General features: G+C 55.3%; 33 non-coding genes and 3 pseudogenes across 33 annotated transcripts; all 36 read left to right on the forward strand.

Moving 5' to 3' along the window:
• Positions 1–110: 110 nt before the first annotated feature.
• LOC137138665 (U1 spliceosomal RNA) lies at positions 111–264 on the forward strand (annotated as a pseudogene).
• A 523-nt stretch (positions 265–787) lies between these two features.
• LOC137138474 (U1 spliceosomal RNA) lies at positions 788–951 on the forward strand. The gene has a single exon (XR_010916022.1). It is a non-coding gene; the product is annotated as a U1 spliceosomal RNA (small nuclear RNA).
• A 431-nt stretch (positions 952–1,382) lies between these two features.
• Positions 1,383–1,546, forward strand: LOC137138475 (U1 spliceosomal RNA). The gene has a single exon (XR_010916023.1). It is a non-coding gene; the product is annotated as a U1 spliceosomal RNA (small nuclear RNA).
• A 534-nt stretch (positions 1,547–2,080) lies between these two features.
• Positions 2,081–2,244, forward strand: LOC137138477 (U1 spliceosomal RNA). The gene has a single exon (XR_010916025.1). It is a non-coding gene; the product is annotated as a U1 spliceosomal RNA (small nuclear RNA).
• A 534-nt stretch (positions 2,245–2,778) lies between these two features.
• LOC137138625 (U1 spliceosomal RNA) lies at positions 2,779–2,942 on the forward strand. Its single transcript, XR_010916168.1, has one exon. It is a non-coding gene; the product is annotated as a U1 spliceosomal RNA (small nuclear RNA).
• Positions 2,943–3,460: 518 nt separating this feature from the next.
• Positions 3,461–3,624, forward strand: LOC137138570 (U1 spliceosomal RNA). The gene has a single exon (XR_010916115.1). It is a non-coding gene; the product is annotated as a U1 spliceosomal RNA (small nuclear RNA).
• Positions 3,625–4,055: 431 nt separating this feature from the next.
• On the forward strand, positions 4,056–4,219 carry LOC137138670 (U1 spliceosomal RNA). The gene has a single exon (XR_010916202.1). It is a non-coding gene; the product is annotated as a U1 spliceosomal RNA (small nuclear RNA).
• A 534-nt stretch (positions 4,220–4,753) lies between these two features.
• Positions 4,754–4,917, forward strand: LOC137138478 (U1 spliceosomal RNA). The gene has a single exon (XR_010916026.1). It is a non-coding gene; the product is annotated as a U1 spliceosomal RNA (small nuclear RNA).
• A 431-nt stretch (positions 4,918–5,348) lies between these two features.
• Positions 5,349–5,512, forward strand: LOC137138674 (U1 spliceosomal RNA). Its single transcript, XR_010916206.1, has one exon. It is a non-coding gene; the product is annotated as a U1 spliceosomal RNA (small nuclear RNA).
• Positions 5,513–5,930: 418 nt separating this feature from the next.
• On the forward strand, positions 5,931–6,094 carry LOC137138645 (U1 spliceosomal RNA). The gene has a single exon (XR_010916188.1). It is a non-coding gene; the product is annotated as a U1 spliceosomal RNA (small nuclear RNA).
• Positions 6,095–6,525: 431 nt separating this feature from the next.
• On the forward strand, positions 6,526–6,689 carry LOC137138479 (U1 spliceosomal RNA). Its single transcript, XR_010916027.1, has one exon. It is a non-coding gene; the product is annotated as a U1 spliceosomal RNA (small nuclear RNA).
• A 430-nt stretch (positions 6,690–7,119) lies between these two features.
• LOC137138480 (U1 spliceosomal RNA) lies at positions 7,120–7,283 on the forward strand. Its single transcript, XR_010916028.1, has one exon. It is a non-coding gene; the product is annotated as a U1 spliceosomal RNA (small nuclear RNA).
• Positions 7,284–7,713: 430 nt separating this feature from the next.
• Positions 7,714–7,877, forward strand: LOC137138481 (U1 spliceosomal RNA). The gene has a single exon (XR_010916029.1). It is a non-coding gene; the product is annotated as a U1 spliceosomal RNA (small nuclear RNA).
• Positions 7,878–8,307: 430 nt separating this feature from the next.
• LOC137138553 (U1 spliceosomal RNA) lies at positions 8,308–8,471 on the forward strand. Its single transcript, XR_010916099.1, has one exon. It is a non-coding gene; the product is annotated as a U1 spliceosomal RNA (small nuclear RNA).
• Positions 8,472–8,889: 418 nt separating this feature from the next.
• On the forward strand, positions 8,890–9,053 carry LOC137138649 (U1 spliceosomal RNA). Its single transcript, XR_010916192.1, has one exon. It is a non-coding gene; the product is annotated as a U1 spliceosomal RNA (small nuclear RNA).
• Positions 9,054–9,571: 518 nt separating this feature from the next.
• Positions 9,572–9,736, forward strand: LOC137138636 (U1 spliceosomal RNA). Its single transcript, XR_010916179.1, has one exon. It is a non-coding gene; the product is annotated as a U1 spliceosomal RNA (small nuclear RNA).
• Positions 9,737–10,167: 431 nt separating this feature from the next.
• LOC137138666 (U1 spliceosomal RNA) lies at positions 10,168–10,321 on the forward strand (annotated as a pseudogene).
• Positions 10,322–10,844: 523 nt separating this feature from the next.
• LOC137138564 (U1 spliceosomal RNA) lies at positions 10,845–11,008 on the forward strand. Its single transcript, XR_010916109.1, has one exon. It is a non-coding gene; the product is annotated as a U1 spliceosomal RNA (small nuclear RNA).
• A 431-nt stretch (positions 11,009–11,439) lies between these two features.
• On the forward strand, positions 11,440–11,603 carry LOC137138482 (U1 spliceosomal RNA). Its single transcript, XR_010916030.1, has one exon. It is a non-coding gene; the product is annotated as a U1 spliceosomal RNA (small nuclear RNA).
• A 430-nt stretch (positions 11,604–12,033) lies between these two features.
• LOC137138483 (U1 spliceosomal RNA) lies at positions 12,034–12,197 on the forward strand. Its single transcript, XR_010916031.1, has one exon. It is a non-coding gene; the product is annotated as a U1 spliceosomal RNA (small nuclear RNA).
• Positions 12,198–12,731: 534 nt separating this feature from the next.
• On the forward strand, positions 12,732–12,895 carry LOC137138610 (U1 spliceosomal RNA). Its single transcript, XR_010916154.1, has one exon. It is a non-coding gene; the product is annotated as a U1 spliceosomal RNA (small nuclear RNA).
• Positions 12,896–13,429: 534 nt separating this feature from the next.
• Positions 13,430–13,593, forward strand: LOC137138484 (U1 spliceosomal RNA). Its single transcript, XR_010916032.1, has one exon. It is a non-coding gene; the product is annotated as a U1 spliceosomal RNA (small nuclear RNA).
• Positions 13,594–14,023: 430 nt separating this feature from the next.
• On the forward strand, positions 14,024–14,177 carry LOC137138667 (U1 spliceosomal RNA; annotated as a pseudogene).
• A 523-nt stretch (positions 14,178–14,700) lies between these two features.
• Positions 14,701–14,864, forward strand: LOC137138560 (U1 spliceosomal RNA). The gene has a single exon (XR_010916106.1). It is a non-coding gene; the product is annotated as a U1 spliceosomal RNA (small nuclear RNA).
• Positions 14,865–15,295: 431 nt separating this feature from the next.
• LOC137138485 (U1 spliceosomal RNA) lies at positions 15,296–15,459 on the forward strand. Its single transcript, XR_010916033.1, has one exon. It is a non-coding gene; the product is annotated as a U1 spliceosomal RNA (small nuclear RNA).
• A 430-nt stretch (positions 15,460–15,889) lies between these two features.
• On the forward strand, positions 15,890–16,053 carry LOC137138540 (U1 spliceosomal RNA). Its single transcript, XR_010916086.1, has one exon. It is a non-coding gene; the product is annotated as a U1 spliceosomal RNA (small nuclear RNA).
• Positions 16,054–16,587: 534 nt separating this feature from the next.
• On the forward strand, positions 16,588–16,751 carry LOC137138552 (U1 spliceosomal RNA). Its single transcript, XR_010916098.1, has one exon. It is a non-coding gene; the product is annotated as a U1 spliceosomal RNA (small nuclear RNA).
• Positions 16,752–17,182: 431 nt separating this feature from the next.
• Positions 17,183–17,346, forward strand: LOC137138486 (U1 spliceosomal RNA). The gene has a single exon (XR_010916034.1). It is a non-coding gene; the product is annotated as a U1 spliceosomal RNA (small nuclear RNA).
• A 431-nt stretch (positions 17,347–17,777) lies between these two features.
• LOC137138488 (U1 spliceosomal RNA) lies at positions 17,778–17,941 on the forward strand. The gene has a single exon (XR_010916036.1). It is a non-coding gene; the product is annotated as a U1 spliceosomal RNA (small nuclear RNA).
• A 517-nt stretch (positions 17,942–18,458) lies between these two features.
• On the forward strand, positions 18,459–18,622 carry LOC137138489 (U1 spliceosomal RNA). The gene has a single exon (XR_010916037.1). It is a non-coding gene; the product is annotated as a U1 spliceosomal RNA (small nuclear RNA).
• A 534-nt stretch (positions 18,623–19,156) lies between these two features.
• LOC137138490 (U1 spliceosomal RNA) lies at positions 19,157–19,320 on the forward strand. The gene has a single exon (XR_010916038.1). It is a non-coding gene; the product is annotated as a U1 spliceosomal RNA (small nuclear RNA).
• Positions 19,321–19,751: 431 nt separating this feature from the next.
• On the forward strand, positions 19,752–19,915 carry LOC137138535 (U1 spliceosomal RNA). Its single transcript, XR_010916081.1, has one exon. It is a non-coding gene; the product is annotated as a U1 spliceosomal RNA (small nuclear RNA).
• A 534-nt stretch (positions 19,916–20,449) lies between these two features.
• LOC137138611 (U1 spliceosomal RNA) lies at positions 20,450–20,613 on the forward strand. Its single transcript, XR_010916155.1, has one exon. It is a non-coding gene; the product is annotated as a U1 spliceosomal RNA (small nuclear RNA).
• A 534-nt stretch (positions 20,614–21,147) lies between these two features.
• LOC137138492 (U1 spliceosomal RNA) lies at positions 21,148–21,311 on the forward strand. Its single transcript, XR_010916039.1, has one exon. It is a non-coding gene; the product is annotated as a U1 spliceosomal RNA (small nuclear RNA).
• Positions 21,312–21,741: 430 nt separating this feature from the next.
• Positions 21,742–21,905, forward strand: LOC137138493 (U1 spliceosomal RNA). Its single transcript, XR_010916040.1, has one exon. It is a non-coding gene; the product is annotated as a U1 spliceosomal RNA (small nuclear RNA).
• Positions 21,906–22,336: 431 nt separating this feature from the next.
• LOC137138494 (U1 spliceosomal RNA) lies at positions 22,337–22,500 on the forward strand. Its single transcript, XR_010916041.1, has one exon. It is a non-coding gene; the product is annotated as a U1 spliceosomal RNA (small nuclear RNA).
• The last annotated feature ends 416 nt before the right edge of the window (positions 22,501–22,916 follow it).

The raw sequence follows: 22,916 nt of genomic DNA on the forward strand, positions 1-22,916 counted from the left end.
AAGGCCAGCTCATGCTGAAGGGGCCGGACCCTGGGACTATGCGTGGAAAGCACCGTCAGCGAAGCTGCTGCCTCTAGGAATGCCCCGCTTGTCTCTGGCTTGTGCAACTTATACTTACCTGGCAGGGGAGATACCATGATCAAGAAGGTGGTTCACCCAGGGCGAGGCTCAGCCATTGCACTCCGGTTGTACTGACCCCTGCGAATTCCCCAAATGTGGGAATCTCTACTGCATAATTTGTGGTAGTACTGCGTTCGCGCTCTCCCCTGATTGTGAAGTGTGCAAAGAGAAACGCGTTGTGTTCCTCCTCAGAGTGCTGTGCGTCACGCCGCTTTTGGCTTTTTCCGCCACGCCCCGCAAAGCCAGCGGTGTTGCCGTGACAGCTGTGTGTTCAGTGAGGCGAAAGAGCCAGCTGTCAAGAGGGAGTGGGCATGGGCAAGCTCGAGTCGTGTGCTCTCCTCTCTGAGTTTGTTCTGTCTTTGCATCTTTACACAAGTCTTCCATTGCCAGCACGCTTAGTTTATAGCACCACACAGCCTAGGTTAATTGAGGCAGCAGACGAAGGCCAGCTCATGCTGAAGGGGCCGGACCCTGGGACTATGCGTGGAAAGCACCGTCATTGCCAGCACGCTTAGTTTATAGCACCACACAGCCTAGGCTAAATGGAGCAGCAGACGAAGGCCAGCTCATGCTGAAGGGGCCGGACCCTGGGACTATGCGTGGAAAGCACCGTCAGCGAAGCTGCTACCTCTAGGAATGCCTCGCTTGTCTCTGGCCTGTGCAACTCATACTTACCTGGCAGGGGAGATACCATGATCAAGAAGGTGGTTCACCCAGGGCGAGGCTCAGCCATTGCACTCCGGTTGTGCTGACCCCTGCGAATTCCCCAAATGTGGGAATCTCGACTGCATAATTTGTGGTAGTGGGGGACTGCGTTCGCGCTCTCCCCTGATTGTAAAGTGTGCAAAGACAAACGCGTTGTGGTCCTTCTCAGAGTGCTGTGGGTCACGCCGCTTTTGGCTTTTTCCGCCACGCCCCGCAAAGCCAGCGGTGTTGCCGTGACAGCTGTGTGTTCAGTGAGGCGAAAGAGCCAGCTGTCAAGAGGGAGTGGGCATGGGCCAGCTCGAGTCGTGTGCTCTCCTCTCTGAGTTTGTTCTGTCTTTGCATCTTTACACAAGTCTTCCATTGCCAGCACGCTTAATTTATAGCACTACACAGCCTAGGCTAATTGAGGCAGTGTTTGCAACTTTCCATCCACTGGAGCAGCAGACGAAGGCCAGCTCATGCTGAAGGGGCCGGACCCTGGGACTATGCGTCGAAAGCACCGTCAGCGAAGCTGCTACCTCTAGGAATGCCTCGCTTGTCTCTGGCCTGTGCTACTCATACTTACCTGGCAGGGGAGATACCATGATCAAGAAGGTGGTTCACCCAGGGCGAGGCTCAGCCATTGCACTCCGGTTGTGCTGACCCCTGCGAATTCCCCAAATGTGGGAATCTCGACTGCATAATTTGTGGTAGTGGGGGACTGCGTTCGCGCTCTCCCCTGATTGTAAAGTGTGCAAAGACAAACGCGTCGGCCTCCAAGGCTTTTGCGGTCCCCCTCAAAGTGCTGTGCGTCACGCCGCTTTTGGCTTTTTCCGCCACGCCCCGCAAAGCCAGCGGTGTTGCCGTGACAGCTGTGTGTTCAGTGAGGCGAAAGAGCCAGCTGTCAAGAGGGAGTGGGCATGGGCAAGCTCGAGTCGTGTGCTCTCCTCTCTGAGTTTGTTCTGTCTTTGCATCTTTACACAAGTCTTCCATTGCCAGCACGCTTAGTTTATAGCACCACACAGCCTAAGTTAATTGAGGCAGCAGACGAAGGCCAGCTCATGCTGAAGGGGCCGGACCTTGGGACTATGCGTGGAAAGCACCGTCATTGCCAGCACGCTTAGTTTATAGCACCACACAGCCTAGGCTAAATGGAGCAGCAGACGAAGGCCAGCTCATGCTGAAGGGGCCGGACCCTGGGACTATGCGTGGAAAGCACCGTCAGCGAAGCTGCTGCCTCTAGGAATGCCTCGCTTGTCTCTGGCCTGTGCAACTCATACTTACCTGGCAGGGGAGATACCATGATCAAGAAGGTGGTTCACCCAGGGCGAGGCTCAGCCATTGCACTCCGGTTGTGCTGACCCCTGCGAATTCCCCAAATGTGGGAATCTCGACTGCATAATTTGTGGTAGTGGGGGACTGCGTTCGCGCTCTCCCCTGATTGTAAAGTGTGCAAAGACAAACGCGTCGGCCTCCAAGGCTTTTGCGGTCCCCCTCAAAGTGCTGTGCGTCACGCCGCTTTTGGCTTTTTCCGCCACGCCCCGCAAAGCCAGCGGTGTTGCCGTGACAGCTGTGTGTTCAGTGAGGCGAAAGAGCCAGCTGTCAAGAGGGAGTGGGCATGGGCAAGCTCGAGTCGTGTGCTCTCCTCTCTGAGTTTGTTCTGTCTTTGCATCTTTACACAAGTCTTCCATTGCCAGCACGCTTAGTTTATAGCACCACACAGCCTAAGTTAATTGAGGCAGCAGACGAAGGCCAGCTCATGCTGAAGGGGCCGGACCTTGGGACTATGCGTGGAAAGTACCGTCATTGCCAGCACGCTTAGTTTATAGCACCACACAGCCTAGGCTAAATGGAGCAGCAGACGAAGGCCAGCTCATGCTGAAGGGGCCGGACCCTGGGACTATGCGTGGAAAGCACCGTCAGCGAAGCTGCTGCCTCTAGGAATGCCTCGCTTGTCTCTGGCCTGTGCAACTCATACTTACCTGGCAGGGGAGATACCATGATCAAGAAGGTGGTTCACCCAGGGCGAGGCTCAGCCATTGCACTCCGGTTGTACTGACCCCTGCGAATTCCCCGAATGTGGGAATCTCTACTGCATAATTTGTGGTAGTGGGGGACTGCGTTCGCGCTCTCCCCTGATTGTAAAGTGTGCAAAGAGAAATGCGTTGTGGTCCTCCTCAGAGTGCTGTGCGTCACGCTGCTTTTGGCTTTTTCCGCCACGCCCCGCAAAGCCAGCGGTGTTGCCGTGACAGCTGTGTGTTCAGTGAGGCGAAAGAGCCAGCTGTCAAGAGGGAGTGGGCATGGGCAAGCTCGAGTCGTGTGCTCTCTTCTCTGAGTTTGTTCTGTCTTTGCATCTTTACACAAGTCTTCCATTGCCAGCACGCTTAGTTTATAGCACCACACAGCCTAGGTTAATTGAGGCAGCAGACGAAGGCCAGCTCATGCTGAAGGGGCCGGACCCTGGGACTATGCGTGGAAAGCACCGTCATTGCCAGCACGCTTAGTTTATAGCACCACACAGCCTAGGCTAAATGGAGCAGCAGACGAAGGCCAGCTCATGCTGAAGGGGCCGGACCCTGGGACTATGCGTGGAAAGCACCGTCAGCGAAGCTGCTACCTCTAGGAATGCCTCGCTTGTCTCTGGCCTGTGCAACTCATACTTACCTGGCAGGGGAGATACCATGATCAAGAAGGTGGTTCACCCAGGGCGAGGCTCAGCCATTGCACTCCGGTTGTGCTGACCCCTGCGAATTCCCCAAATGTGGGAATCTCAACTGCATAATTTGTGGTAGTGGGGGACTGCGTTCGCGCTCTCCCCTGAATGTAAAGTGTGCAAAGACAAACGCGTTGTGGTCCTTCTCAGAGTGCTGTGGGTCACGCCGCTTTTGGCTTTTTCCGCCACGCCCCGCAAAGCCAGCGGTGTTGCCGTGACAGCTGTGTGTTCAGTGAGGCGAAAGAGCCAGCTGTCAAGAGGGAGTGGGCATGGGCCAGCTCGAGTCGTGTGCTCTCCTCTCTGAGTTTGTTCTGTCTTTGCATCTTTACACAAGTCTTCCATTGCCAGCACGCTTAATTTATAGCACTACACAGCCTAGGCTAATTGAGGCAGTGTTTGCAACTTTCCATCCACTGGAGCAGCAGACGAAGGCCAGCTCATGCTGAAGGGGCCGGACCCTGGGACTATGCGTGGAAAGCACCGTCAGCGAAGCTGCTGCCTCTAGGACTGCCTCGCTTGTCTCTGGCCTGTTCAACTCATACTTACCTGGCAGGAGAAATACCATGATCAAGATAGTGGTTAACCCAGGGCGAGGCTCAGCCATTGCACTCCGGTTGTGCTGACCCCTACAAATTCCCCAAATGTGGGAATCTCAACTGCATAATCTGTGGTAGTGGGGGACTGCGTTCGCGCTCTCCCCTGATTGTAAAGTGTGCAAAGACAAACGCGTCGGCCTCCAAGGCTTTTGCGGTCCCCCTCAAAGTGCTGTGCGTCACGCCGCTTTTGGCTTTTTCCGCCACGCCCCGCAAAGCCAGCGGTGTTGCCGTGACAGCTGTGTGTTCAGTGAGGCGAAAGAGCCAGCTGTCAAGAGGGAGTGGGCATGGGCAAGCTCGAGTCGTGTGCTCTCCTCTCTGAGTTTGTTCTGTCTTTGCATCTTTACACAAGTCTTCCATTGCCAGCACGCTTAGTTTATAGCACCACACAGCCTAGGTTAATTGAGGCAGCAGACGAAGGCCAGCTCATGCTGAAGGGGCCGGACCCTGGGACTATGCGTGGAAAGCACCGTCATTGCCAGCACGCTTAGTTTATAGCACCACACAGCCTAGGCTAAATGGAGCAGCAGACGAAGGCCAGCTCATGCTGAAGGGGCCGGACCCTGGGACTATGCGTGGAAAGCACCGTCAGCGAAGCTGCTACCTCTAGGAATGCCTCGCTTGTCTCTGGCCTGTGCAACTCATACTTACCTGGCAGGGGAGATACCATGATCAAGAAGGTGGTTCACCCAGGGCGAGGCTCAGCCATTGCACTCCGGTTGTGCTGACCCCTGCGAATTCCCCAAATGTGGGAATCTCGACTGCATAATTTGTGGTAGTGGGGGACTGCGTTCGCGCTCTCCCCTGAATGTAAAGTGTGCAAAGACAAACGCGTTGTGGTCCTTCTCAGAGTGCTGTGGGTCACGCCGCTTTTGGCTTTTTCCGCCACGCCCCGCAAAGCCAGCGGTGTTGCCGTGACAGCTGTGTGTTCAGTGAGGCGAAAGAGCCAGCTGTCAAGAGGGAGTGGGCATGGGCCAGCTCGAGTCGTGTGCTCTCCTCTCTGAGTTTGTTCTGTCTTTGCATCTTTACACAAGTCTTCCATTGCCAGCACGCTTAATTTATAGCACTACACAGCCTAGGCTAATTGAGGCAGTGTTTGCAACTTTCCATCCACTGGAGCAGCAGACGAAGGCCAGCTCATGCTGAAGGGGCCGGACCCTGGGACTATGCGTGGAAAGCACCGTCAGCGAAGCTGCTGCCTCTAGGACTGCCTCGCTTGTCTCTGGCCTGTGCAACTCATACTTACCTGGCAGGAGAGATACCATGATCAAGATAGTGGTTAACCCAGGGCGAGGCTCAGCCATTGCACTCCGGTTGTGCTGACCCCTACAAATTCCCCAAATGTGGGAATCTCAACTGCATAATCTGTGGTAGTGGGGGACTGCGTTCGCGCTCTCCCCTGATTGTAAAGTGTGCAAAGACAAACGCGTCGGCCTCCAAGGCTTTTGCGGTCCCCCTCAAAGTGCTGTGCGTCACGCCGCTTTTGGCTTTTTCCGCCACGCCCCGCAAAGCCAGCGGTGTTGCCGTGACAGCTGTGTGTTCAGTGAGGCGAAAGAGCCAGCTGTCAAGAGGGAGTGGGCATGGGCCAGCTCGAGTCGTGTGCTCTCCTCTCTGAGTTTGTTCTGTCTTTGCATCTTTACACAAGTCTTCCATTGCCAGCACGCTTAGTTTATAGCACCACACAGCCTAGGCTAATTGAGGCAGCAGACGAAGGCCAGCTCATGCTGAAGGGGCCGGACCCTGGGACTATGCGTCGAAAGCACCGTCAGCGAAGCTGCTGCCTCTAGGAATGCCCCGCTTGTCTCTGGTCTGTGCAACTCATACTTACCTGGCAGGGGAGATACCATGATCAAGAAGGTGGTTCACCCAGGGCGAGGCTCAGCCATTGCACTCCGGTTGTACTGACCCCTGCAAATTCCCCAAATGTAGGAATCTCGACTGCATAATTTGTGGTAGTGGGGGACTGCGTTCGCGCTCTCCCCTGATTGTAAAGTGTGCAAAGACAAACGCGTTGAGGTCCTCCTCAGAGTGCTGTGCGTCACGCCGCTTTTGGCTTTTTCCGCCACGCCCCGCAAAGCCAGCGGTGTTGCCGTGACAGCTGTGTGTTCAGTGAGGCGAAAGAGCCAGCTGTCAAGAGGGAGTGGGCATGGGCAAGCTCGAGTCGTGTGCTCTCCTCTCTGAGTTTGTTCTGTCTTTGCATCTTTACACAAGTCTTCCATTGCCAGCACGCTTAATTTATAGCACTACACAGCCTAGGCTAATTGAGGCAGTGTTTGCAACTTTCCATCCACTGGAGCAGCAGACGAAGGCCAGCTCATGCTGAAGGGGCCGGACCCTGGGACTATGCGTGGAAAGCACCGTCAGAGAAGCTGCTGCCTCTAGGAATGCCCCGCTTGTCTCTGGCCTGTGCAACTCATACTTACCTGGCAGGGGAGATACCATGATCAAGAAGGTGGTTCACCCAGGGCGAGGCTCAGCCATTGCACTCCGGTTGTGCTGACCCCTGCGAATTCCCCAAATGTGGGAATCTCGACTGCATAATTTGTGGTAGTGGGGGACTGCGTTCGCGCTCTCCCCTGATTGTAAAGTGTGCAAAAAGAAACGCGTTGTGGTCTCCTCAGAGTGCTGTGCGTCACGCCGCTTTTGGCTTTTTCCGCCACGCCCCGCAAAGCCAGCGGTGTTGCCGTGACAGCTGTGTGTTCAGTGAGGCGAAAGAGCTAGCTGTCAAGAGGGAGTGGGCATGGGCAAGCTCGAGTCGTGTGCTCTCCTCTCTGAGTTTGTTCTGTATTTGCATCTTTACACAAGTCTTCCATTGCCTGTACGCTTAGTTTATAGCACCACACAGCCTAGGCTAATTGAGGCAGTGTTTGCAACTTTCCATCCACTGGAGCAGCAGACGAAGGCCAGCTCATGCTGAAGGGGCCGGACCCTGGGACTATGCGTCGAAAGCACCGTCAGCGAAGCTGCTGCCTCTAGGAATGCCCCGCTTGTCTCTGGCCTGTGCAACTTATACTTACCTGGCAGGGGAGATACCATGATCAAGAAGGTGGTTCACCCAGGGCGAGGCTCAGCCATTGCACTCCGGTTGTGCTGACCCCTGCGAATTCCCCAAATGTGGGAATCTCGACTGCATAATTTGTGGTAGTGGGGGACTGCGTTCGCGCTCTCCCCTGATTGTAAAGTGTGCAAAAAGAAACGCGTTGTGGTCTCCTCAGAGTGCTGTGCGTCACGCCGCTTTTGGCTTTTTCCGCCACGCCCCGCAAAGCCAGCGGTGTTGCCGTGACAGCTGTGTGTTCAGTGAGGCGAAAGAGCTAGCTGTCAAGAGGGAGTGGGCATGGGCAAGCTCGAGTCGTGTGCTCTCCTCTCTGAGTTTGTTCTGTATTTGCATCTTTACACAAGTCTTCCATTGCCTGTACGCTTAGTTTATAGCACCACACAGCCTAGGCTAATTGAGGCAGTGTTTGCAACTTTCCATCCACTGGAGCAGCAGACGAAGGCCAGCTCATGCTGAAGGGGCCGGACCCTGGGACTATGCGTCGAAAGCACCGTCAGCGAAGCTGCTGCCTCTAGGAATGCCCCGCTTGTCTCTGGCCTGTGCAACTTATACTTACCTGGCAGGGGAGATACCATGATCAAGAAGGTGGTTCACCCAGGGCGAGGCTCAGCCATTGCACTCCGGTTGTGCTGACCCCTGCGAATTCCCCAAATGTGGGAATCTCGACTGCATAATTTGTGGTAGTGGGGGACTGCGTTCGCGCTCTCCCCTGATTGTAAAGTGTGCAAAAAGAAACGCGTTGTGGTCTCCTCAGAGTGCTGTGCGTCACGCCGCTTTTGGCTTTTTCCGCCACGCCCCGCAAAGCCAGCGGTGTTGCCGTGACAGCTGTGTGTTCAGTGAGGCGAAAGAGCCAGCTGTCAAGAGGGAGTGGGCATGGGCAAGCTCGAGTCGTGTGCTCTCCTCTCTGAGTTTGTTCTGTCTTTGCATCTTTACACAAGTCTTCCATTGCCTGCACGCTTAGTTTATAGCACCACACAGCCTAGGCTAATTGAGGCAGTGTTTGCAACTTTCCATCCACTGGAGCAGCAGACGAAGGCCAGCTCATGCTGAAGGGGCCGGACCCTGGGACTATGCGTCGAAAGCACCGTCAGCGAAGCTGCTGCCTCTAGGAATGCCGCGCTTGTCTCTGGCCTGTGCAACTTATACTTACCTGGCAGGGGAGATACCATGATCAAGAAGGTGGTTCACCCAGGGCGAGGCTCAGCCATTGCACTCCGGTTGTGCTGACCCCTGCGAATTCCCCAAATGTGGGAATCTCGACCGCATAATTTGTGGTAGTGGGGGACTGCGTTCGCGCTCTCCCCTAATTGTAAAGTGTGCAAAGACAAACGCGTCGGCCTCCAAGGCTTTTGCGGTCCCCCTCAAAGTGCTGTGCGTCACGCCGCTTTTGGCTTTTTCCGCCACGCCCCGCAAAGCCAGCGGTGTTGCCGTAACAGCTGTGTGTTCAGTGAGGCGAAAGAGCCAGCTGTCAAGAGGGAGTGGGCATGGGCCAGCTCGAGTCGTGTGCGCTCCTCTCTGAGTTTGTTCTGTCTTTGCATCTTTACACAAGTCTTCCATTGCCAGCACGCTTAGTTTATAGCACCACACAGCCTAGGCTAATTGAGGCAGCAGACGAAGGCCAGCTCATGCTGAAGGGGCCGGACCCTGGGACTATGCGTCGAAAGCACCGTCAGCGAAGCTGCTGCCTCTAGGAATGCCCCGCTTGTCTCTGGCCTGTGCAACTTATACTTACCTGGCAGGGGAGATACCATGATCAAGAAGGTGGTTCACCCAGGGCGAGGCTCAGCCATTGCACTCTGGTTGTACTGACCCCTGCGAATTCCCCAAATGTGGGAATCTCTACTGCATAATTTGTGGTAGTGGGGAACTGCGTTCGCGCTCCCCCCTGATTGTAAAGTGTGCAAAGAGAAACGCGTTGTGGTCCTCCTCAGAGTGCTGTGCGTCACGCCGCTTTTGGCTTTTTCCGCCACGCCTCGCAAAGCCAGCGGTGTTGCCGTGACAGCTGTGAGTTCAGTGAGGCGAAAGAGCCAGCTGTCAAGAGGGAGTGGGCATGGGCAAGCTCGAGTCGTGTGCTCTCCTCTCTGAGTTTGTTCTGTCTTTGCATCTTTACACAAGTCTTCCATTGCCAGCACGCTTAGTTTATAGCACCACACAGCCTAGGTTAATTGAGGCAGCAGACGAAGGCCAGCTCATGCTGAAGGGGCCGGACCCTGGGACTATGCGTGGAAAGCACCGTCATTGCCAGCACGCTTAGTTTATAGCACCACACAGCCTAGGCTAAATGGAGCAGCAGACGAAGGCCAGCTCATGCTGAAGGGGCCGGACCCTGGGACTATGCGTGGAAAGCACCGTCAGCGAAGCTGCTACCTCTAGGAATGCCTCGCTTGTCTCTGGCCTGTGCAACTCATACTTACCTGGCCTGGGGAGATACCATGATCAAGAAGGTGGTTCACCCAGGGCGAGGCTCAGCCATTGCACTCCGGTTGTGCTGACCCCTGCGAATTCCCCAAATGTGGGAATCTCGACTGCATAATTTGTGGTAGTGGGGGACTGCGTTCGCGCTCTCCCCTGATTGTAAAGTGTGCAAAGACAAACGCGTTGTGGTCCTCCTCAGAATGCTGTGCGTCACGCCGCTTTTGGCTTTTTCCGCCACGCCCCGCAAAGTCAGCGGTGTTGCCGTGACAGCTGTGTGTTCAGTGAGGCGAAAGAACCCGCTGTCAAGAGGGTGTGGGCATGGGCCAGCTCGAGTCGTGTGCTCTCCTCTCTGAGTTTGTTCTGTCTTTGCATTTTTACACAAGTCTTCCATTGCCACCACGCTTGGTTTATAGCACTACACAGCCTAGGCTAATTGAGGCAGTGTTTGCAACTTTCCATCCACTGGAGCAGCAGACGAAGGCCAGCTCATGCTGAAGGGGCCGGACCCTGGGACTATGCGTCGAAAGCACCGTCAGCGAAGCTGCTGCCTCTAGGAATGCCCCGCTTGTCTCTGGCCTGTGCAACTTATACTTACCTGGCAGGGGAGATACCATGATCAAGAAGGTGGTTCACCCAGGGCGAGGCTCAGCCATTGCACTCCGGTTGTACTGACCCCTGCGAATTCCCCAAATGTGGGAATCTCTACTGCATAATTTGTGGTAGTACTGCGTTCGCGCTCTCCCCTGATTGTGAAGTGTGCAAAGAGAAACGCGTTGTGTTCCTCCTCAGAGTGCTGTGCGTCACGCTGCTTTTGGCTTTTTCCGCCACGCCCCGCAAAGCCAGCGGTGTTGCCGTGACAGCTGTGTGTTCAGTGAGGCGAAAGAGCCAGCTGTCAAGAGGGAGTGGGCATGGGCAAGCTCGAGTCGTGTGCTCTCCTCTCTGAGTTTGTTCTGTCTTTGCATCTTTACACAAGTCTTCCATTGCCAGCACGCTTAGTTTATAGCACCACACAGCCTAGGTTAATTGAGGCAGCAGACGAAGGCCAGCTCATGCTGAAGGGGCCGGACCCTGGGACTATGCGTGGAAAGCACCGTCATTGCCAGCACGCTTAGTTTATAGCACCACACAGCCTAGGCTAAATGGAGCAGCAGACGAAGGCCAGCTCATGCTGAAGGGGCCGGACCCTGGGACTATGCGTGGAAAGCACCGTCAGCGAAGCTGCTACCTCTAGGAATGCCTCGCTTGTCTCTGGCCTGTGCAACTCATACTTACCTGGCAGGGGAGATACCATGATCAAGAAGGTGGTTCACCCAGGGCGAGGCTCAGCCATTGCACTCTGGTTGTGCTGACCCCTGCGAATTCCCCAAATGTGGGAATCTCGACTGCATAATATGTGGTAGTGGGGGACTGCGTTCGCGCTCTCCCCTGATTGTAAAGTGTGCAAAGACAAACGCGTTGTGGTCCTTCTCAGAGTGCTGTGGGTCACGCCGCTTTTGGCTTTTTCCGCCACGCCCCGCAAAGCCAGCGGTGTTGCCGTGACAGCTGTGTGTTCAGTGAGGCGAAAAAGCCAGCTGTCAAGAGGGAGTGGGCATGGGCCAGCTCGAGTCGTGTGCTCTCCTCTCTGAGTTTGTTCTGTCTTTGCATCTTTACACAAGTCTTCCATTGCCAGCACGCTTAATTTATAGCACTACACAGCCTAGGCTAATTGAGGCAGTGTTTGCAACTTTCCATCCACTGGAGCAGCAGACGAAGGCCAGCTCATGCTGAAGGGGCCGGACCCTGGGACTATGCGTGGAAAGCACCGTCAGCGAAGCTGCTGCCTCTAGGAATGCCCCGCTTGTCTCTGGCCTGTGCAACTCATACTTACCTGGCAGGGGAGATACCATGATCAAGAAGGTGGTTCACCCAGGGCGAGGCTCAGCCATTGCACTCCGGTTGTGCTGACCCCTGCGAATTCCCCAAATGTGGGAATCTCGACTGCATAATTTGTGGTAGTGGGGGACTGCGTTCGCGCTCTCCCCTGATTGTAAATTGTGCAAAAAGAAACGCGTTGTGGTCTCCTCAGAGTGCTGTGCGTCACGCCGCTTTTGGCTTTTTCCGCCACGCCCCGCAAAGCCAGCGGTGTTGCCGTGACAGCTGTGTGTTCAGTGAGGCGAAAGAGCCAGCTGTCAAGAGGGAGTGGGCATGGGCAAGCTTGAGTCGTGTGCTCTCCTCTCTGAGTTTGTTCTGTCTTTGCATCTTTACACAAGTCTTCCATTGCCTGCACGCTTAGTTTATAGCACCACACAGCCTAGGCTAATTGAGGCAGTGTTTGCAACTTTCCATCCACTGGAGCAGCAGACGAAGGCCAGCTCATGCTGAAGGGGCCGGACCCTGGGACTATGCGTCGAAAGCACCGTCAGCGAAGCTGCTGCCTCTAGGAATGCCCTGCTTGTCTCTGGCCTGTGCAACTTATACTTACCTGGCAGGGGAGATACCATGATCAAGAAGGTGGTTCACCCAGGGCGAGGCTCAGCCATTGCACTCCGGTTGTGCTGACCCCTGCGAATTCCCCAAATGTGGGAATCTCGACTGCATAATTTGTGGTAGTGGGGGACTGCGTTCGCGCTCTCCCCTGATTGTAAAGTGTGCAAAGACAAACGCGTCGGCCTCCAAGGCTTTTGCGGTCCCCCTCAAAGTGCTGTGCGTCACGCCGCTTTTGGCTTTTTCCGCCACGCCCCGCAAAGCCAGCGGTGTTGCCGTGACAGCTGTGTGTTCAGTGAGGCGAAAGAGCCAGCTGTCAAGAGGGAGTGGGCATGGGCAAGCTCGAGTCGTGTGCTCTCCTCTCTGAGTTTGTTCTGTCTTTGCATCTTTACACAAGTCTTCCATTGCCAGCACGCTTAGTTTATAGCACCACACAGCCTAGGTTAATTGAGGCAGCAGACGTAGGCCAGCTCATGCTGAAGGGGCCGGACCCTGGGACTATGCGTGGAAAGCACCGTCATTGCCAGCACGCTTAGTTTATAGCACCACACAGCCTAGGCTAAATGGAGCAGCAGACGAAGGCCAGCTCATGCTGAAGGGGCCGGACCCTGGGACTATGCGTGGAAAGCACCGTCAGCGAAGCTGCTACCTCTAGGAATGCCTCGCTTGTCTCTGGCCTGTGCAACTCATACTTACCTGGCAGGGGAGATACCATGATCAAGAAGGTGGTTCACCCAGGGCGAGGCTCAGCCATTGCACTCCGGTTGTGCTGACCCCTGCGAATTCCCCAAATGTGGGAATCTCGACTGCATAAATTGTGGTAGTGGGGCACTGCGTTCGCGCTCTCCCCTGATTGTAAAGTGTGCAAAGACAAACGCGTCGGCCTCCAAGGCTTTTGCGGTCCCCCTCAAAGTGCTGTGCGTCACGCCGCTTTTGGCTTTTTCCGCCACGCCCCGCAAAGCCAGCGGTGTTGCCGTGACCGCTGTGTGTTCAGTGAGGCGAAAGAGCCAGCTGTCAAGAGGGAGTGGGCATGGGCAAGCTCGAGTCGTGTGCGCTCCTCTCTGAGTTTGTTCTGTCTTTGCATCTTTACACAAGTCTTCCATTGCCAGCAAGCTTAGTTTATAGCACCACACAGCCTAGGCTAATTGAGGCAGCAGACGAAGGCCAGCTCATGCTGAAGGGGCCGGACCCTGGGACTATGCGTGGAAAGCACCGTCATTGCCAGCACGCTTAGTTTATAGCACCACACAGCCTAGGCTAACTGGAGCAGCAGACGAAGGCCAGCTCATGCTGAAGGGGCCGGACCCTGGGACTATGCGTCGAAAGCACCGTCAGCGAAGCTGCTGCCTCTAGGAATGCCCCGCTTGTCTCTGGCCTGTCCAACTCATACTTACCTGGCAGGGGAGATACCATGATCAAGAAGGTGGTTCACCCAGGGCGAGGCTCAGCCATTGCACTCCGGTTGTGCTGACCCCTGCGAATTCCCCAAATGTGGGAATCTCGACTGCATAATTTGTGGTAGTGGGGGACTGCGTTCGCGCTCTCCCCTGATTGTAAAGTGTGCAAAAAGAAACGCGTTGTGGTCTCCTCAGAGTGCTGTGCGTCACGCCGCTTTTGGCTTTTTCCGCCACGCCCCGCAAAGCCAGCGGTGTTGCCGTGACAGCTGTGTGTTCAGTGAGGCGAAAGAGCCAGCTGTCAAGAGGGAGTGGGCATGGGCAAGCTCGAGTTGTGTGCTCTCCTCTCTGAGTTTGTTCTGTCTTTGCATCTTTACACAAGTCTTCCATTGCCTGCACGCTTAGTTTATAGCACCACACAGCCTAGGCTAATTGAGGCAGTGTTTGCAACTTTCCATCCACTGGAGCAGCAGACGAAGGCCAGCTCATGCTGAAGGGGCCGGACCCTGGGACTATGCGTCGAAAGCACCGTCAGCGAAGCTGCTGCCTCTAGGAATGCCCCGCTTGTCTCTGGCCTGTGCAACTTATACTTACCTGGCAGGGGAGATACCATGATCAAGAAGGTGGTTCACCCAGGGCGAGGCTCAGCCATTGCACTCCGGTTGTACTGACCCCTGCGAATTCCCCAAATGTGGGAATCTCTACTGCATAATTTGTGGTAGTACTGCGTTCGCGCTCTCCCCTGATTGTGAAGTGTGCAAAGAGAAACGCGTTGTGTTCCTCCTCAGAGTGCTGTGCGTCACGCCGCTTTTGGCTTTTTCCGCCACGCCCCGCAAAGCCAGCGGTGTTGCCGTGACAGCTGTGTGTTCAGTGAGGCGAAAGAGCCAGCTGTCAAGAGGGAGTGGGCATGGGCAAGCTCGAGTCGTGTGCTCTCCTCTCTGAGTTTGTTCTGTCTTTGCATCTTTACACAAGTCTTCCATTGCCAGCACGCTTAGTTTATAGCACCACACAGCCTAGGTTAATTGAGGCAGCAGACGAAGGCCAGCTCATGCTGAAGGGGCCGGACCCTGGGACTATGCGTGGAAAGCACCGTCATTGCCAGCACGCTTAGTTTATAGCACCACACAGCCTAGGCTAAATGGAGCAGCAGACGAAGGCCAGCTCATGCTGAAGGGGCCGGACCCTGGGACTATGCGTGGAAAGCACCGTCAGCGAAGCTGCTACCTCTAGGAATGCCTCGCTTGTCTCTGGCCTGTGCAACTCATACTTACCTGGCAGGGGAGATACCATGATCAAGAAGGTGGTTCACCCAGGGCGAGGCTCAGCCATTGCACTCCGGTTGTGCTGACCCCTGCGAATTCCCCAAATGTGGGAATCTCGACTGCATAATATGTGGTAGTGGGGGACTGCGTTCGCGCTCTCCCCTGATTGTAAAGTGTGCAAAGACAAACGCGTTGTGGTCCTTCTCAGAGTGCTGTGGGTCACGCCGCTTTTGGCTTTTTCCGCCACGCCCCGCAAAGCCAGCGGTGTTGCCGTGACAGCTGTGTGTTCAGTGAGGCGAAAAAGCCAGCTGTCAAGAGGGAGTGGGCATGGGCCAGCTCGAGTCGTGTGCTCTCCTCTCTGAGTTTGTTCTGTCTTTGCATCTTTACACAAGTCTTCCATTGCCAGCACGCTTAATTTATAGCACTACACAGCCTAGGCTAATTGAGGCAGTGTTTGCAACTTTCCATCCACTGGAGCAGCAGACGAAGGCCAGCTCATGCTGAAGGGGCCGGACCCTGGGACTATGCGTGGAAAGCACCGTCAGCGAAGCTGCTGCCTCTAGGAATGCCCCGCTTGTCTCTGGCCTGTGCAACTCATACTTACCTGGCAGGGGAGATACCATGATCAAGAAGGTGGTTCACCCAGGGCGAGGCTCAGCCATTGCACTCCGGTTGTGCTGACCCCTGCGAATTCCCCAAATGTGGGAATCTCGACTGCATAATTTGTGGTAGTGGGGGACTGCGTTCGCGCTCTCCCCTGATTGTAAAGTGTGCAAAAAGAAACGCGTTGTGGTCTCCTCAGAGTGCTGTGCGTCACGCCGCTTTTGGCTTTTTCCGCCACGCCCCGCAAAGCCAGCGGTGTTGCCGTGACAGCTGTGTGTTCAGTGAGGCGAAAGAGCCAGCTGTCAAGAGGGAGTGGGCATGGGCAAGCTTGAGTCGTGTGCTCTCCTCTCTGAGTTTGTTCTGTCTTTGCATCTTTACACAAGTCTTCCATTGCCTGCACGCTTAGTTTATAGCACCACACAGCCTAGGCTAATTGAGGCAGTGTTTGCAACTTTCCATCCACTGGAGCAGCAGACGAAGGCCAGCTCATGCTGAAGGGGCCGGACCCTGGGACTATGCGTCGAAAGCACCGTCAGCGAAGCTGCTGCCTCTAGGAATGCCCTGCTTGTCTCTGGCCTGTGCAACTTATACTTACCTGGCAGGGGAGATACCATGATCAAGAAGGTGGTTCACCCAGGGCGAGGCTCAGCCATTGCACTCCGGTTGTGCTGAACCCTGCGAATTCCCCAAATGTGGGAATCTCGACTGCATAATTTGTGGTAGTGGGGGACTGCGTTCGCGCTCTCCCCTGATTGTAAAGTGTGCAAAGACAAACGCGTCGGCCTCCAAGGCTTTTGCGGTCCCCCTCAAAGTGCTGTGCGTCACGCCGCTTTTGGCTTTTTCCGCCACGCCCCGCAAAGCCAGCGGTGTTGCCGTGACAGCTGTGTGTTCAGTGAGGCGAAAGAGCCAGCTGTCAAGAGGGAGTGGGCATGGGCAAGCTCGAGTCGTGTGCTCTCCTCTCTGAGTTTGTTCTGTCTTTGCATCTTTACACAAGTCTTCCATTGCCAGCACGCTTAGTTTATAGCACCACACAGCCTAGGTTAATTGAGGCAGCAGACGTAGGCCAGCTCATGCTGAAGGGGCCGGACCCTGGGACTATGCGTGGAAAGCACCGTCATTGCCAGCACGCTTAGTTTATAGCACCACACAGCCTAGGCTAAATGGAGCAGCAGACGAAGGCCAGCTCATGCTGAAGGGGCCGGACCCTGGGACTATGCGTGGAAAGCACCGTCAGCGAAGCTGCTACCTCTAGGAATGCCTCGCTTGTCTCTGGCCTGTGCAACTCATACTTACCTGGCAGGGGAGATACCATGATCAAGAAGGTGGTTCACCCAGGGCGAGGCTCAGCCATTGCACTCCGGTTGTACTGACCCCTGCGAATTCCCCAAATGTGGGAATCTCGACTGCATAATTTGTGGTAGTGGGGGACTGCGTTCGCGCTCTCCCCTGATTGTAAAGTGTGCAAAGACAAACGCGTTGTGGTCCTTCTCAGAGTGCTGTGGGTCACGCCGCTTTTGGCTTTTTCCGCCACGCCCCGCAAAGCCAGCGGTGTTGCCGTGACAGCTGTGTGTTCAGTGAGGCGAAAGAGCCAGCTGTCAAGAGGGAGTGGGCATGGGCCAGCTCGAGTCGTGTGCTCTCCTCTCTGAGTTTGTTCTGTCTTTGCATCTTTACACAAGTCTTCCATTGCCAGCACGCTTAATTTATAGCACTACACAGCCTAGGCTAATTGAGGCAGTGTTTGCAACTTTCCATCCACTGGAGCAGCAGACGAAGGCCAGCTCATGCTGAAGGGGCCGGACCCTGGGACTATGCGTCGAAAGCACCGTCAGCGAAGCTGCTACCTCTAGGAATCCCTCGCTTGTCTCTGGCCTGTGCTACTCATACTTACCTGGCAGGGGAGATACCATGATCAAGAAGGTGGTTCACCCAGGGCGAGGCTCAGCCATTGCACTCCGGTTGTGCTGACCCCTGCGAATTCCCCAAATGTGGGAATCTCGACTGCATAATTTGTGGTAGTGGGGGACTGCGTTCGCGCTCTCCCCTGATTGTAAAGTGTGCAAAGACAAACGCGTTGTGGTCCTTCTCAGAGTGCTGTAGGTCACGCCGCTTTTGGCTTTTTCCGCCACGCCCCGCAAAGCCAGCGGTGTTGCCGTGACAGCTGTGTGTTCAGTGAGGCGAAAGAGCCAGCTGTCAAGAGGGAGTGGGCATGGGCCAGCTCGAGTCGTGTGCTCTCCTCTCTGAGTTTGTTCTGTCTTTGCATCTTTACACAAGTCTTCCATTGCCAGCACGCTTAATTTATAGCACTACACAGCCTAGGCTAATTGAGGCAGTGTTTGCAACTTTCCATCCACTGGAACAGCAGACGAAGGCCAGCTCATGCTGAAGGGGCCGGACCCTGGGACTATGCGTGGAAAGCACCGTCAGCGAAGCTGCTGCCTCTAGGAATGCCCCGCTTGTCTCTGGCCTGTGCAACTCATACTTACCTGGCAGGGGAGATACCATGATCAAGAAGGTGGTTCACCCAGGGCGAGGCTCAGCCATTGCACTCCGGTTGTGCTGACCCCTGCGAATTCCCCAAATGTGGGAATCTCGACTGCATAATTTGTGGTAGTGGGGGACTGCGTTCGCGCTCTCCCCTGATTGTAAAGTGTGCAAAAAGAAACGCTTTGTGGTCTCCTCAGAGTGCGGTGCGTCACGCCGCTTTTGGCTTTTTCCGCCACGCCCCGCAAAGCCAGCGGTGTTGCCGTGACAGCTGTATGTTCAGTGAGGCGAAAGAGCCAGCTGTCAAGAGGGAGTGGGCATGGGCAAGCTCGAGTCGTGTGCTCTCCTCTCTGAGTTTGTTCTGTCTTTGCATCTTTACACAAGTCTTCCATTGCCAGCACGCTTAGTTTATAGCACCACACAGCCTAGGTTAATTGAGGCAGCAGACGAAGGCCAGCTCATGCTGAAGGGGCCGGACCCTGGGACTATGCGTGGAAAGCACCGTCATTGCCAGCACGCTTAGTTTATAGCACCACACAGCCTACGCTAAATGGAGCAGCAGACGAAGGCCAGCTCATGCTGAAGGGGCCGGACCCTGGGACTATGCGTCGAAAGCACCGTCAGCGAAGCTGCTTCCTCTAGGAATGCCCTGCTTGTCTCTGACCTGTGCAACTTATACTTACCTGGCAGGGGAGATACCATGATCAAGAAGGTGGTTCACCCAGGGCGAGGCTCAGCCATTGCACTCCGGTTGTGCTGACCCCTGCGAATTCCCCAAATGTGGGAATCTCGACTGCATAATTTGTGGTAGTGGGGGACTGCGTTCGCGCTCTCCCCTGATTGTAAAGTGTGCAAAGACAAACGCGTCGGCCTCTAAGGCTTTTGCGGCCCCCCTCAAAGTGCTGTGCGTCACGCTGCTTTTGGCTTTTTCCGCCACGCCCCGCAAAGCCAGCGGTGTTGCCGTGACAGCTGTGTGTTCAGTGAGGCGAAAGAGCCAGCTGTCAAGAGGGAGTGGGCATGGGCAAGCTCGAGTCGTGTGCTCTCCTCTCTGAGTTTGTTCTGTCTTTGCATCTTTACACAAGTCTTCCATTGCCAGCACGCTTAGTTTATAGCACCACACAGCCTAGGTTAATTGAGGCAGCAGACGTAGGCCAGCTCATGCTGAAGGGGCCGGACCCTGGGACTATGCGTGGAAAGCACCGTCATTGCCAGCACGCTTAGTTTATAGCACCACACAGCCTAGGCTAAATGGAGCAGCAGACGAAGGCCAGCTCATGCTGAAGGGGCCGGACCCTGGGACTATGCGTGGAAAGCACCGTCAGCGAAGCTGCTACCTCTAGGAATGCCTCGCTTGTCTCTGGCCTGTGCAACTCATACTTACCTGGCAGGGGAGATACCATGATCAAGAAGGTGGTTCACCCAGGGCGAGGCTCAGCCATTGCACTCCGGTTGTGCTGACCCCTGCGAATTCCCCAAATGTGGGAATCTCGACTGCATAATTTGTGGTAGTGGGGGACTGCGTTCGCGCTCTCCCCTGATTGTAAAGTGTGCAAAGACAAACGCGTTGTGGTCCTTCTCAGAGTGCTGTGGGTCACGCCGCTTTTGGCTTTTTCCGCCACGCCCCGCAAAGCCAGCGGTGTTGCCGTGACAGCTGTGTGTTCAGTGAGGCGAAAGAGCCAGCTGTCAAGAGGGAGTGGGCATGGGCAAGCTCGAGTCGTGTGCTCTCCTCTCTGAGTTTGTTCTGTCTTTGCATCTTTACACAAGTCTTCCATTGCCTGCACGCTTAGTTTATAGCACCACACAGCCTAGGCTAATTGAGGCAGTGTTTGCAACTTTCCATCCACTGGAGCAGCAGACGAAGGCCAGTTCATGCTGAAGGGGCCGGACCCTGGGACTATGCGTCGAAAGCACCGTCAGCGAAGCTGCTGCCTCTAGGAATGCCCCGCTTGTCTCTGGCCTGTCCAACTCATACTTACCTGGCAGGGGAGATACCATGATCAAGAAGGTGGTTCACCCAGGGCGAGGCTCAGCCATTGCACTCCGGTTGTGTTGACCCCTGCGAATTCCCCAAATGTGGGAATCTCGACTGCATAATTTGTGGTAGTGGGGGACTGCGTTCGCGCTCTCCCCTGATTGTAAAGTGTGCAAAGACAAACGCGTCGGCCTCCAAGGCTTTTGCGGTCCCCCTCAAAGTGCTGTGCGTCACGCCGCTTTTGGCTTTTTCTGCCACGCCCCGCAAAGCCAGCGGTGTTGCCGTGACAGCTGTGTGTTCAGTGAGGCGAAAGAGCCAGCTGTCAAGAGGGAGTGGGCATGGGCAAGCTCGAGTCGTGTGCTCTCCTCTCTGAGTTTGTTCTGTCTTTGCATCTTTACACAAGTCTTCCATTGCCAGCACGCTTAGTTTATAGCACCACACAGCCTAAGTTAATTGAGGCAGCAGACGTAGGCCAGCTCATGCTGAAGGGGCCGGACCCTGGGACTATGCGTGGAAAGCACCGTCATTGCCAGCACGCTTAGTTTATAGCACCACACAGCCTAGGCTAAATGGAGCAGCAGACGAAGGCCAGCTCATGCTGAAGGGGCCGGACCCTGGGACTATGCGTGGAAAGCACCGTCAGCGAAGCTGCTACCTCTAGGAATGCCTCGCTTGTCTCTGGCCTGTGCAACTCATACTTACCTGGCAGGGGAGATACCATGATCAAGAAGGTGGTTCACCCAGGGCGAGGCTCAGCCATTGCACTCCGGTTGTGCTGACCCCTGCGAATTCCCCAAATGTGGGAATCTCGACTGCATAAATTGTGGTAGTGGGGCACTGCGTTCGCGCTCTCCCCTGATTGTAAAGTGTGCAAAGACAAACGCGTCGGCCTCCAAGGCTTTTGCGGTCCCCCTCAAAGTGCTGTGCGTCACGCCGCTTTTGGCTTTTTCCGCCACGCCCCGCAAAGCCAGCGGTGTTGCCGTGACCGCTGTGTGTTCAGTGAGGCGAAAGAGCCAGCTGTCAAGAGGGAGTGGGCATGGGCAAGCTCGAGTCGTGTGCGCTCCTCTCTGAGTTTGTTCTGTCTTTGCATCTTTACACAAGTCTTCCATTGCCAGCAAGCTTAGTTTATAGCACCACACAGCCTAGGCTAATTGAGGCAGCAGACGAAGGCCAGCTCATGCTGAAGGGGCCGGACCCTGGGACTATGCGTGGAAAGCACCGTCATTGCCAGCACGCTTAGTTTATAGCACCACACAGCCTAGGCTAACTGGAGCAGCAGACGAAGGCCAGCTCATGCTGAAGGGGCCGGACCCTGGGACTATGCGTCGAAAGCACCGTCAGCGAAGCTGCTGCCTCTAGGAATGCCCCGCTTGTCTCTGGCCTGTCCAACTCATACTTACCTGGCAGGGGAGATACCATGATCAAGAAGGTGGTTCACCCAGGGCGAGGCTCAGCCATTGCACTCCGGTTGTGCTGACCCCTGCGAATTCCCCAAATGTGGGAATCTCGACTGCATAATTTGTGGTAGTGGGGGACTGCGTTCGCGCTCTCCCCTGATTGTAAAGTGTGCAAAAAGAAACGCGTTGTGGTCTCCTCAGAGTGCTGTGCGTCACGCCGCTTTTGGCTTTTTCCGCCACGCCCCGCAAAGCCAGCGGTGTTGCCGTGACAGCTGTGTGTTCAGTGAGGCGAAAGAGCCAGCTGTCAAGAGGGAGTGGGCATGGGCAAGCTCGAGTTGTGTGCTCTCCTCTCTGAGTTTGTTCTGTCTTTGCATCTTTACACAAGTCTTCCATTGCCTGCACGCTTAGTTTATAGCACCACACAGCCTAGGCTAATTGAGGCAGTGTTTGCAACTTTCCATCCACTGGAGCAGCAGACGAAGGCCAGCTCATGCTGAAGGGGCCGGACCCTGGGACTATGCGTCGAAAGCACCGTCAGCGAAGCTGCTACCTCTAGGAATGCCTCGCTTGTCTCTGGCCTGTGCTACTCATACTTACCTGGCAGGGGAGATACCATGATCAAGAAGGTGGTTCACCCAGGGCGAGGCTCAGCCATTGCACTCCGGTTGTGCTGACCCCTGCGAATTCCCCAAATGTGGGAATCTCGACTGCATAATTTGTGGTAGTGGGGGACTGCGTTCGCGCTCTCCCCTGATTGTAAAGTGTGCAAAGACAAACGCGTTGTGGTCCTTCTCAGAGTGCTGTAGGTCACGCCGCTTTTGGCTTTTTCCGCCACGCCCCGCAAAGCCAGCGGTGTTGCCGTGACAGCTGTGTGTTCAGTGAGGCGAAAGAGCCAGCTGTCAAGAGGGAGTGGGCATGGGCCAGCTCGAGTCGTGTGCTCTCCTCTCTGAGTTTGTTCTGTCTTTGCATCTTTACACAAGTCTTCCATTGCCAGCACGCTTAATTTATAGCACTACACAGCCTAGGCTAATTGAGGCAGTGTTTGCAACTTTCCATCCACTGGAACAGCAGACGAAGGCCAGCTCATGCTGAAGGGGCCGGACCCTGGGACTATGCGTGGAAAGCACCGTCAGCGAAGCTGCTGCCTCTAGGAATGCCCCGCTTGTCTCTGGCCTGTGCAACTCATACTTACCTGGCAGGGGAGATACCATGATCAAGAAGGTGGTTCACCCAGGGCGAGGCTCAGCCATTGCACTCCGGTTGTGCTGACCCCTGCGAATTCCCCAAATGTGGGAATCTCGACTGCATAATTTGTGGTAGTGGGGGACTGCGTTCGCGCTCTCCCCTGATTGTAAAGTGTGCAAAAAGAAACGCTTTGTGGTCTCCTCAGAGTGCGGTGCGTCACGCCGCTTTTGGCTTTTTCCGCCACGCCCCGCAAAGCCAGCGGTGTTGCCGTGACAGCTGTATGTTCAGTGAGGCGAAAGAGCCAGCTGTCAAGAGGGAGTGGGCATGGGCAAGCTCGAGTCGTGTGCTCTCCTCTCTGAGTTTGTTCTGTCTTTGCATCTTTACACAAGTCTTCCATTGCCAGCACGCTTAGTTTATAGCACCACACAGCCTAGGTTAATTGAGGCAGCAGACGAAGGCCAGCTCATGCTGAAGGGGCCGGACCCTGGGACTATGCGTGGAAAGCACCGTCATTGCCAGCACGCTTAGTTTATAGCACCACACAGCCTAGGCTAAATGGAGCAGCAGACGAAGGCCAGC

This window comes from Channa argus, chromosome 12, assembly GCF_033026475.1.
Source record: "Channa argus isolate prfri chromosome 12, Channa argus male v1.0, whole genome shotgun sequence".
NCBI classification, from domain to species: Eukaryota; Metazoa; Chordata; class Actinopteri; order Anabantiformes; family Channidae; genus Channa; species Channa argus.